This window comes from Thunnus thynnus, chromosome 7 (genome assembly GCF_963924715.1).
Source record: "Thunnus thynnus chromosome 7, fThuThy2.1, whole genome shotgun sequence".
Lineage (NCBI taxonomy): Eukaryota > Metazoa > Chordata > Actinopteri > Scombriformes > Scombridae > Thunnus > Thunnus thynnus.
Genome location: NC_089523.1, coordinates 27,901,063 through 27,912,171, shown reverse-complemented (window position 1 = coordinate 27,912,171; position 11,109 = coordinate 27,901,063).

Sequence of the window (11,109 nt, the reverse complement as noted above, 5' to 3'; positions counted from 1 at the left end):
TACGCTCATTTTGCCCTTGAGCAAAGCACTTAACAAGTAACTGCTCCGGTGGCAGGTGCTCAGTGGACAGCAACGGTTGTACCGGCCAGCCAGTGAGTGTGTGTAGCTGTTAAGTCTCGGCATCCTGACAAAAAGCTTGCATGCTCAGCCAAACTTCCCATGACAGGTAATGGCTAAAGAACTTAGGGTTTGCCCCTTGCCTTTGGTGCATTAACTTTTATACCCCCTTCATCGAGCGGCCCAGGTTGTGATTGATCTACAGGCGAGCTGATGAAATTTGATATACTCATTCTGAACTACGGTTTGTGCCAGAGCTCAAGGCAAGGCCTGAGCCGCTGTAGAGATTTAGGAACTGTGCTGCATACTGAATATTTGGAGATGCATAATAAAAAGTTGTGATAGCATGGCTAAATAATAGAGTAGACCCATGAAATTATTTATCTATCCGTCTATCTAACTATCTATCTATCATAAAAGAACCTGAGCAGTAAACTAATCTCCCCTAATAACATACATGAGCATAAATACCACGCAAGGAGGAAGTTGGGGTGGTGGAAGGAGCTGTGGCAGTGTTGGCATGAGCATAATAAGCAGAGTAGCAGTGATAAGCGTCAGGTTATAAAGTCCATACTGTCCTCCTGCATGAATATGATTGGATGTTTCTTGCCACACAGCTGTGAACCAGCCAATGAAGCTCCGCCTGAACTAACAGTCTGTGTCACTCACTTGAATTATGTCTTGTATCAATAACTGTGACATAGGGTGAGTCAGATCTTCTTTCAGTCCCAAATTCTGTCATCACCTTGGCCAGTGATGCAAATATCATTTTTTTAAAACAAGACATCTGTCATATTGGTGACCTAATGTAAACTGTCACGAACTTGCGATTGTGAGCATAAAAATTATGGCATAACTTTGGCAAAGTGCTGATGAGCGAAACAGAATCCAGGTTTTCAGCAGTCCAGAGTAGCATGAAAATCTGCACTGGGCTCGACCCAAGTCTTTCTCCCTGGAGAAAGACAATTCTTTTGATCCAAAACTGTTTGTTTCCCTTGCCTGAAAAAAAAAAAAACATTTGACAGAGAAATCTATATCCAATAGAGACAGTCTCCAATTGTCTGTAGTTGTTCTGAACAAATATAGACCCACTCTAAATGGTCAATAAATAGCATGGACTTCTTTTTATATGGTAATAGGTCTTAAAATTATACTCTATGTTAACCAAACATGATCCTCAGGCAGCATATTACAGCTTTTCTCAACTGCTAAGACACATTTCTTGAAATTATACTCCATTTCCCAAAACTCTAAACACACATGCGTAACTGCTCACTCATCTTCACAAACTCCAAACTTCCATGTCAAAACCAAACTCTCCACTCAAAACCATGTAATCTTCCATCTTGCCTTCAGACATCACACAAAAGCCATCAAATACACAAACACTACAAAACAGCCATTACACACTGGTGAGATCAATGCAAAACACCAACCTGTAAAAACCTGTTACTGCAATGAATAATAGCACTTACGGTTTTCCCCCAGAACAACTTCTTAACATGATAAACACAATATAAAGACACAACACGTGTATACTTTTTTCAAAAAATTTTAAATCCTCACTGTACTGTAGTAAAATAAACTGAATTTGAGTGAAAAAGTAAACGTGCTGTAAAAAATATGCGACTGAACACAACAGTGAGCATTTCAAAATGTTATGTGCAGACAACAGTTTGTACATAAAGAAAGAAATCACATTTATTCTGCCTCAGCTCTTTGTGGATCCATTGCTCCAAAACAAGTAAACCGATAAATGACCCTGTTATCTATCTATCCTGTGGTTCTGATTGGCATGTGAACAATTTTGACTCTTAGTGTTTCCACCTGGGGAATTATGTGTTAATTGGGCTCCAGCTGTGATGACTTGAGTTAATGATATCGAATGCCAGCGCTTTCTAAATGAGCACATGAGTGAAAACAGGGGGGATAGTGTTTATAGTTTTGGGAAATGAGTTTGTCTTTTGGTAGATGGTGTCATGGTTTGGGACGCCCACTTATAGTGTGTAAGAGATTGAGAAAAACATCTGAATACAACAAACACTCCTTCCAGGCTGCTGTTGACTGTTCTGCCTTAGCATTTAATAAAGTGACATTATATTTTAGCAAACAAATTAGGGTCCATATCAACTTTATGACTTATACAGTGGATGGTTAACATCAGGTTAACATTCTCCATATAGAGATGGCAGTTGGAGCCTAAACCTGAATCACCAAATGATTGAATTATGATTGCATTTTCTGATGACAAAGTGTTGGATAATCTCTCAACAGCTGATAGACAGGGACACAGATGATTAAAGATCATTCCTACACATAAGTGCTATTGCAGGACTAAGTGGTTGGAACCAACTGAGCATCATCCTTATGACTAAAAATGCAAAAGAAGTGTTAAAAGTGTTAAATACGTCACACTGAATAATCTCAAAGCAGTAGATTCTGGACACACTATAATTATCTTTGGTGACATGCATGTTCCCAAAAGCGCATACAAACACAGCATAGAAAAGAAAAGCCAATACTGCACTGCATGAGGCAGATACTCTCCTTCAGGTTGCTTGGAGAGGTCTTATCAACATTTTACAGTGTTTTTATTGACACTACATTATCTTTTTCTTCAAATATCAATCAGAGGGACAGAAATTGGTTTTCTCCGGCATTGCCAGCATGTGCTCCAAAATCACAGGAAGAAGAGAGAGGAAGTCTTGGAGAGTTTAACACTCAGTAGGTCCCTAAGCCAAGAACATCATTCGCAGTCCTCTCACCTCTGGTAATCCTGTGTTGGACAAATTGATGGGAAAATACATCTGTGGCCAAAGATTAAAAAAAAAAGGTCTCTGTCACCGGACATGGTATTTTAAATATACATATTTCATTTGAGACCTGACCTCTGCCCACGTTCTGCACTTCAATATGATATTATGCAAACGCAATGCAATGCAAATTAAATGTGCAGTGTATTCAATGTGTTATGTTTAATGTCGCTTGTATATTTGATGGCATCCTTTGAACGGTCCTATGTGGTATTAATAATGTTGCAATAAAGTGAAATCGAATTAACTAAATTTAACCCTCAGGTATGTTTGCCCGCAGCTCCATTTCGGGGGCCTGATTTGCAGAAAAGTTTAACATTTGAGCCTGACACTGATTCTATTTAACACATTTATAAGGTATCTGTGTTCACCCACATTTCATTGACAGTTCTGTATTATCAAGTATGATATACTACCTTCATCATGGTAGAAATACTTCACATATGTACATATGGCCTCCTTTTTCTGTCTAAAATCCCAAACTCTATGAAATGCATCATATTATCTCATAGTTATCAAACAAATCAGCAATTTAATACAAATTAACTGATCCACAATTTATCTTACAACTGGTTTGTGCAGTACTAACTACATAAATCATGTCATAGTTATCTATAATTAGTATATTTACTTAAAGTTGCATTTTCAGTAAGAAAGCTGTAAAAGTGTTTACTGATACAATATGTTTTTTAGGGTAAGACAGGGATGTAAGGATCCATATACAGTAGGTGCATAATAACAAGAAAAAAAAGTAATATTACTAGATCTGTTTTCATAAGAATGGAAGCAGATTTTGTAATAAAAAGAAAATATATCCTAATCATAACAAAAGACCTTGTTACTGTGAGAAAACCTAGTGATTTTTCCTTGTCAAGCCAAATGCAATATGCTTCCTTAGTTCAGGGCTTTTGTGTTTTGTTTTGTTATGTGTGTGTGTGTGTGTGTGTGTGTGTGTGTGTGTGTGTGTGTTTCAAAACTAAGCTCAAACTCAAAAATGATGGCTAACCAAAGAAAAACAGATGACCTGCGGTAGCCTACAGCATTTCAAATTGTGTGTACTGAGCAGGTTTTCAGTCTTTTATTCATGAGTGTTGATGTGTTTCAGTTACAAGAACAGGAAAAGATGATGTACTTATTCATGTGTGTGTGTGTGTGTGTGTGTGTACGTAGCCATTGTGTCTCAATGTGTGAGAAAGACTTTGGCTAATTCTGTCCTTCAGGGAACATTTAGGAAAATGCCACAGTTCCCAATTTAAAGAGAAAAATCAATCTGTAATAAAGTAGCCAAAGTCAGATTTTGTTACTCCCCTGCTACAGTAAACGGGAAAACGAACAGTGGCGAATGAGTAAATAACAACTCACAGTTTACCGCATTGGTAGAGATACAATTGACCTCTGTCGGATAGTTGGCTGCCACTAATGACTGAGCATCAGCCTTAGCTCATGTGCTGGTAAACAAATAAAGAGCTAGTGTTGCAGAAAGCTGAGTTGACAGAAAAGAGGTTTGTTACTTGCTCAATTATGAATATATCATGACAAACTATCACATAAACAAAATAAAGTGTCAGATTATAAAGGGGTTTTTGAGGCATGAGTGTTCAAGATGATAGAAGATGGTTTTAAAATGATATTTTTTTCATCTCAAGTATCTAAAACCTTTTTCATACTGACCTGAGTCACAGGAATCAGCCCTGCCCATTTCCCAACGACAAATTTAACCCCACATTTCCCTATTATTTGCATTTTTCCATAGTCAGAGCTATACTTATCCTTTTCACCCTTGATTTCTGTGTCTCTTGGGTCTAGTCGAAACTGCAGAAGTGTTGCGATTGCATTATCTTTGCAAACTGTGGATCCAACAGCTACATCTCAGCATGGAGGCGCTTTTGCAGTGGCAGCAGGATAAAATCTCTGCTCTGACGATAATGAGACGGATCGCATGCATGGCAGCCCTTGCTAAGTTACATGGTTTTAACTAACAATGGGCTCATTTTCAAGGCACTTCAACCTCCTATAGCCCAGCTAGGCTGTCCTCACTTTGACTGGCTGCCTTGTTAAAATATGGATGTCTCTGCTATCATAGAGAGGCAACCAGACTTCCCTCACATGAAAAATAAATTATCATTCTGAGGCTGCTATCAGCTTTCCCTAAATCACAGTACCTTCCTGATGGCAATAAGCCACATTTACTTCACTCATCAGTGCTAAAAATAGACAAGGTTTAGCATATGAGTTCCTTTTAAATCTGCAGAAGGCAAGTTACTGTCACTGATGTCCATGCGTGCCAGCCGAGGTTGCTTTCAATCCAATCATTTCAAATTTGTAAATAGAAACCGCCTCATTTGCTAATGATCGAGTATTCAGTATGATATCTCCTGGTTCATTCAGATATCTCCTGGTTCACTCTGACAACCTTTTCACGCCAAAGGCTTTTCAGTTTTTCTGAATTTCGAAGATTATCCACTTTGCTGAATTGATTGCTGAATGGAGGACTTTTTGAATCCAGCTTTTGTGTCAGTATTCAAGGTTTAGAACATGTGCCTCACAAATTTGCAAAAAAATGTTCCAGGCCTGTCCTGTCTGATAAAAGGCCTAATATAATCGACATCCTTCCTGATCCTATACAAGAAGGATTTACCACGCTGGAAAAACAACCCGAGTGCACGGTGCTGGAAGATTCCTAGTAGAAAAAAAAAAGACACACCAGGAATACTTAAAGACAATTTAAAATCAGCTACGCCCACAAACCACACCTCTAGACTCAGTATGCTGAGGGCAAGGAGTCGATGCAAATGTCTACAAGGTCGAAAAGTAATGTGGGAAAAAACTTCCACAGTGTTGTCAACATACAGACTACATCAGCTATTTTAAAAGGCAATAAATGGAGAAAAAAAAATCTCCCCTCTGTCAGATTCCAAGAAGGGCATCCAAAGGTAACACAGCTTCTCTGCCACTATGTCACTATTAGAGTTTAAATCCCCCAGTTGGGAAGCTTGATGATTCAGCACTAAGTTAACCAGATTACTTGTTAATGTAATTATATTGTCTATCATCCGCTGTGTCATCTAGAATATGATCATTAAAAAACAAGCTCTTGTTGAGTAAATGTTTCTAGAATACTGCACTCCCAACATACTGCGTGAAAACAACAACAAATATCGAAATATATTGAAATAAAGGAGTTTGTTTACTGGTATATTTATGACGGATTGTGTCTGCGCTTTTGACTGCGAGTAATCACATACAAACACATACAAACAGACTCACAGATAAACCAACAAACAAACAAAAATTGGGTGATGACAGAAAAATGGATTTATAGAAAATGTTGTTTTCCTCAGACTATGTAAATGAATGCAAAGTAAATGTACAAAAACCTAGATTGGACATTTTGAAATGCTGACTGCATCATGCTCAGGCTATTCCAGACTATTGCCTGAGGCGGGTGATTTCATTTCTTTATTTCAAAGGAATACATCATTAAAAGTGTTTGCAGAGAGACACATGCTTTCTGTTGGTGTCTATTAACTTCTATTTATATTTCATAATCTATTTACCAGCAGCTTATTAGCTTAAATTTATCAGAAAGGGGTGACACAAAAGGCCACTCTCGGTTTTGCACTAATGCAAAAAACACTCAAATAAGCTGGCAGTTGAAATAGGAGCAGCAAATAAAAATAAAGTTTTGGTATCAGGCTCCAAAATTTAGTCGGGAACATTGCCTGTGCCGCAATGCTGACTCTCTTTCCCACTTTTGATGGATTAACTTTATTAACCCAAAGGGAAACTGATTCACCCTGACAGTCATAAAAAGAACAGACACAATAACGAGTCACACATGAAACACCCAATAATGTCAACAGTCTTTGTCTGCGACAGTCTGCACTTCATGCAGGAAGTAGGAAATAGCGTTGCAAAAACACAACACTGCACTGACCTCTACTGCTTAAACACGTACAAGATACAAGAACCAAAGTTAGCATACGTGCAGAAGAAACAACACAACAATAAACATTACACAATACTGCGTAGTACCAGCTAATGAGAGTAGTAAGAATTCCACGTGCAAACTGAAGTTGGCGTGCGGCCACTAGAGCTGTTACTCATGTATGTGTGTTATCCATCGATCACAATGACGCCACAGATGGCAGCCATGGTATTTTGCCCTACTATTGTTCTATTTTTATTCTTCTGTGTTACATTTGTGGGAGCAAATGCCAAGACACATTCTTTGTATGCTTGCATAATTGGCTAATAAAACTGATTCTGATTCTGATTAAGCATGTGTTACGAAGTGTATTAGACTGGTTACAGTCCATGCTGCATAACCACAACATCCTTGGTTTGACTCTGGCTTGGGACTTTTGTTGCATGTCATACTCCTCTCTCTCTCTCCCCTTGTTTCCTGTCTGCTTCTACACAATCTGCTGTCCAATAAAGGTGAAAAAATGTCCAAAGACATATCTTTAAAAAAAAAAGGAAAGTGTATTAGAAAGTCCAAGGGCAGACTGGACAAAAGAGCTCTTGGCTCTGTGACTTTTGGAGCTAGACGCCTAAATATGTCGCCTGGATTGCCTTTATACCCAATAGCTGGATCTTTAAATGTAGTCTAGACTCTTGATTCACAAAAATGTACATACGTTATTTTATAAACTGCGCAAATAAACGTGTATTGTGTATAAATACTTATACTAAATGTTCCATATTCTTCTTAAGTACCACATACTTACAATATACTTTATGTTTTGTATATATCATTTACATAACATATAACATGTGGAGCACTAAATCCCCATATACTATTTTGTTCAATTACACTTGGATCATTATTGCCTTTGTGTACAGATGCTTTCAGTAAGTTACATCCCCCTTTGTCCACATAAAAGGACGTGTGTCATGCATTTCCTATGGCTGCATGACATCATCAGTAAAATTGGCTTCGATTTGTCTCATTTTACAACAATAAGATAATCGAAGTAGGGGATGGTATGTGTACTTGAATCAATCAGTGTAGAATATAAGGAGAAAGACATGATTTGACTTTTTAGAGGAGACCGTCTGCTGATTCATACACATAATAAGCAAGACAGACAATGTCTGCACTCCATAAATACACTTTAATGCTTTTAACAGCACGGCAGCAGACAGAAAGTGATTTCACTGCTTGTGTTCTTGCAAATTTCAATGTAATAATCTGCACTGCCATCAATATTAACAATTATAAAAGCCATCAGATGTGCATCCAAATTCAATCAATAGCTTTTATGCTAAGCTTTCAGGAAATGCACTGCAGGCGGGAGATATATTTTATTCTGTCATTTGAGTGGGATTATTATCTGTCACAAACATGTGGTCACAAACTCAATACGGGAAGTTTTTTTTTTTTTGCAACAGCATTAAAAAGTAACTTTTTTCTCAACTGGCATATAATGTGTGATTATTATGCACCAAAATTCAAATTGCAAGGCTGCAATTGCAATAATATAATTTGAAGTCAGGACGTTTTACATTCAGTGTTAACCTTAAGTAACTCAAGTCTATTTAGCTATTTGTTAAAAGGCACTTGGTGTGAAAGGTGTTCCTCATGGATTCATAGATTATGCAATTCCATGTAAGTCTTGTCTAATAAAATACAATAAAGTACAAGTTACTGTACCGCACAAAAATACATGGTTCTGTGTGAGGCAAAGTCTGTGGAGTTAAACCGCTGAGCAAGATGGAAAAAAGAAAACCCAAGTGCTGCGAGGAAAGGATTCTATCTGGAGATCTTTAATTTCAGTCTTGGGCTTCAAAGGCCTGCAGAAGGAAAATGAGAGAGTTGGTGAGTGACCAGTGGGGCTATCAGCAAACGGGTGGGCAGTGACACAGGGCTCATCACAGGGACCATTCTGGAGGTGCAGACAAGACAAAATGACTCTGTCTGAATAAATTCTAGCTTTAGGCAACAGCCAGTCCCATCGTATATTTTATTATGGCTGAGACGTCAGAAAAATAAGACATAAAACATAAAAGATTATCATTTCTCATCTGTGACAAGACCTCAGAGAAACTATAAGATATAACAGATTTAGGTGTAACATTTTTTTCTTTTTTGTAAAAGATCAGGAAAATAACATTCTGTTTGATAGAGAGATGGAAAGCTGTTTGTGTCTGGAGTACTCTAGTGTATCTTGTTTATTTTCGTATTATCACAGTGGGGGCATGGAATCAGCCTGAGATCAATCCTCTTTAATGCTTATGTGAGAGAAACATCTGGTTTTCAATTAGATATTTAGCAAGCCAGACAACAGGGGGTTACCTCAAAGTAGCGGCTGTGTCACTGGGCCTGCAATAATCATTGGGCTAATGTGACTATCGAACGACACGTGGATCGAGAGCTCAGCCTGCTGCAGTATCATAAGATAGCTGTGCGCAGTCTGTTTCTTCTGATAAGGTGCAATCTGATTCAAAGAGATCAAGCATGCTGCAGGAATATAAGTCGTCTAACAGAAAATAAAACCCAGTCAACAGCCACAGATTAATAAATCCACACCCTCAATCAGAAAAAAATGTGATCCTGTCATGTCGGTCTCATGTTCCTGTTTGAAACCCCAACAGTCCACTAGCCTATCTCTGATGCCTTTCTGCCTGCATGAGTTTGAATAATACCCTCTGAGCATGCCAGGGGGTTATCAGCTTTCACCTCCTGGTAACAACCTGTCATAAAGTTGTTGTGAAAAAAGTGTTTTTTTCAGCCGAGGTAGCAACATTTGAGAATACGGAGATAGCTGAAATAAATAAAAAAAAGGGGATCTGCAAGAGCAGATAAGACTACAGGATGGCAAAATTGATTACAGTCTGTTTTCTTCAGCATGTGGATTTTGCTGATCCTAACAAAATCTTCCAAACAATACAGTAGCAAGAAATGGATTTTGACTTGTAACATCCTGTATCTGTGAAAGTCAAATAGCTTAGTTCAAGGGCCACTTTTGGGACATGATGGGGGCTGAGGGGCAGTTGACAAAACTCAGTTATTGTCACTGAGAGCCTTTCAACATGTACCGTAAATGTTTATCTTTGCTGGAAAAATGATATTTACAAATCGAAACTTGAGTCCTATGATCACATGCGGAGCCCACCAAAGGGCTCTAAAGGCTTGGAGCACAACCAGCAGAGTGATGGAATATTTGTTAGTGTGAAATGTTGTAACGCCGGCCACATCATCATAAAACATACACTAAAGACACTGAGCTGCTGGCAGTGGATCTCAGGCCGTATTATTTACCAAGGGGGATTCATCAGATGAAGTTATTTGTAGGTTACATTACCCCTCCGCGGACACACAGGTAGCGGCTAATATCATTTATGAACTCCTATCACTGAGACCGAGGTCCCTGAAGCAGCAAATTTCATACACAGTGATTTTAATCTTTTAGACTTGAGAAGCACCTCCCAGGCTATTACCAGTATGTCACCTGTTATATTCAAAACAACGCTTGCTTGTATCTCTGTTATGGAAACATCAAAAGTGCTTGTACCACTCAGAAGCCCTACCTGGTTTGCATAGTTCTGACCACAACATGATAAAGCTATCACCTGCATCACTTGAAAGTTTATCTTAATAATAAACACTCCCAGAGCTGAAGTTACTACTTAAACAGAGGAAGTGACTTTTTAAATCCTGGGCAAGCAAACAGGAGAGCTTGCAGAGGAAAATCAAGGAAAACATTAAGCAATGTAAAAGCATGCTGGTAATAAAAGAAATACTTTGAATACTTACTAAAAGCCTGGAAGGGATCACAGACAATTACTGGATTGCAAAAACGAAAACGTATGACGGTGGTTTTGCTGATGAACTGAAATCTTCTTACTGATGTTTTGATGACCAAGACTTTAGTAAGGATAATTATTCTGTATTGTCATTTCCTAGATTAAGAACTACAGAAATGCCACAAGGGTGCATTTCTTCATCTGTTTTATATATACGCTGTACACAAATGTACGCCATTCCTCTCAGCCAAATCACACGCTTCTTAAATACGCAGATGAAACAGCATCGGTAGGTTTTTAAAAAAATCAGATCTCTCAAGTCTACGATCTAATTTGAGAAAGATGGTGTGAGGATAACTATCTTCAGGTTGATGTTTAAAGAAGCAAGGACATGTTGAACTTAACAAGTCTGATGAGGCCTTGACTGGGATTGAAGGTTTAGTCGAAAGAGTCTCAAGCTTTAAATACCTGAAAACTGAAGTTGACAATA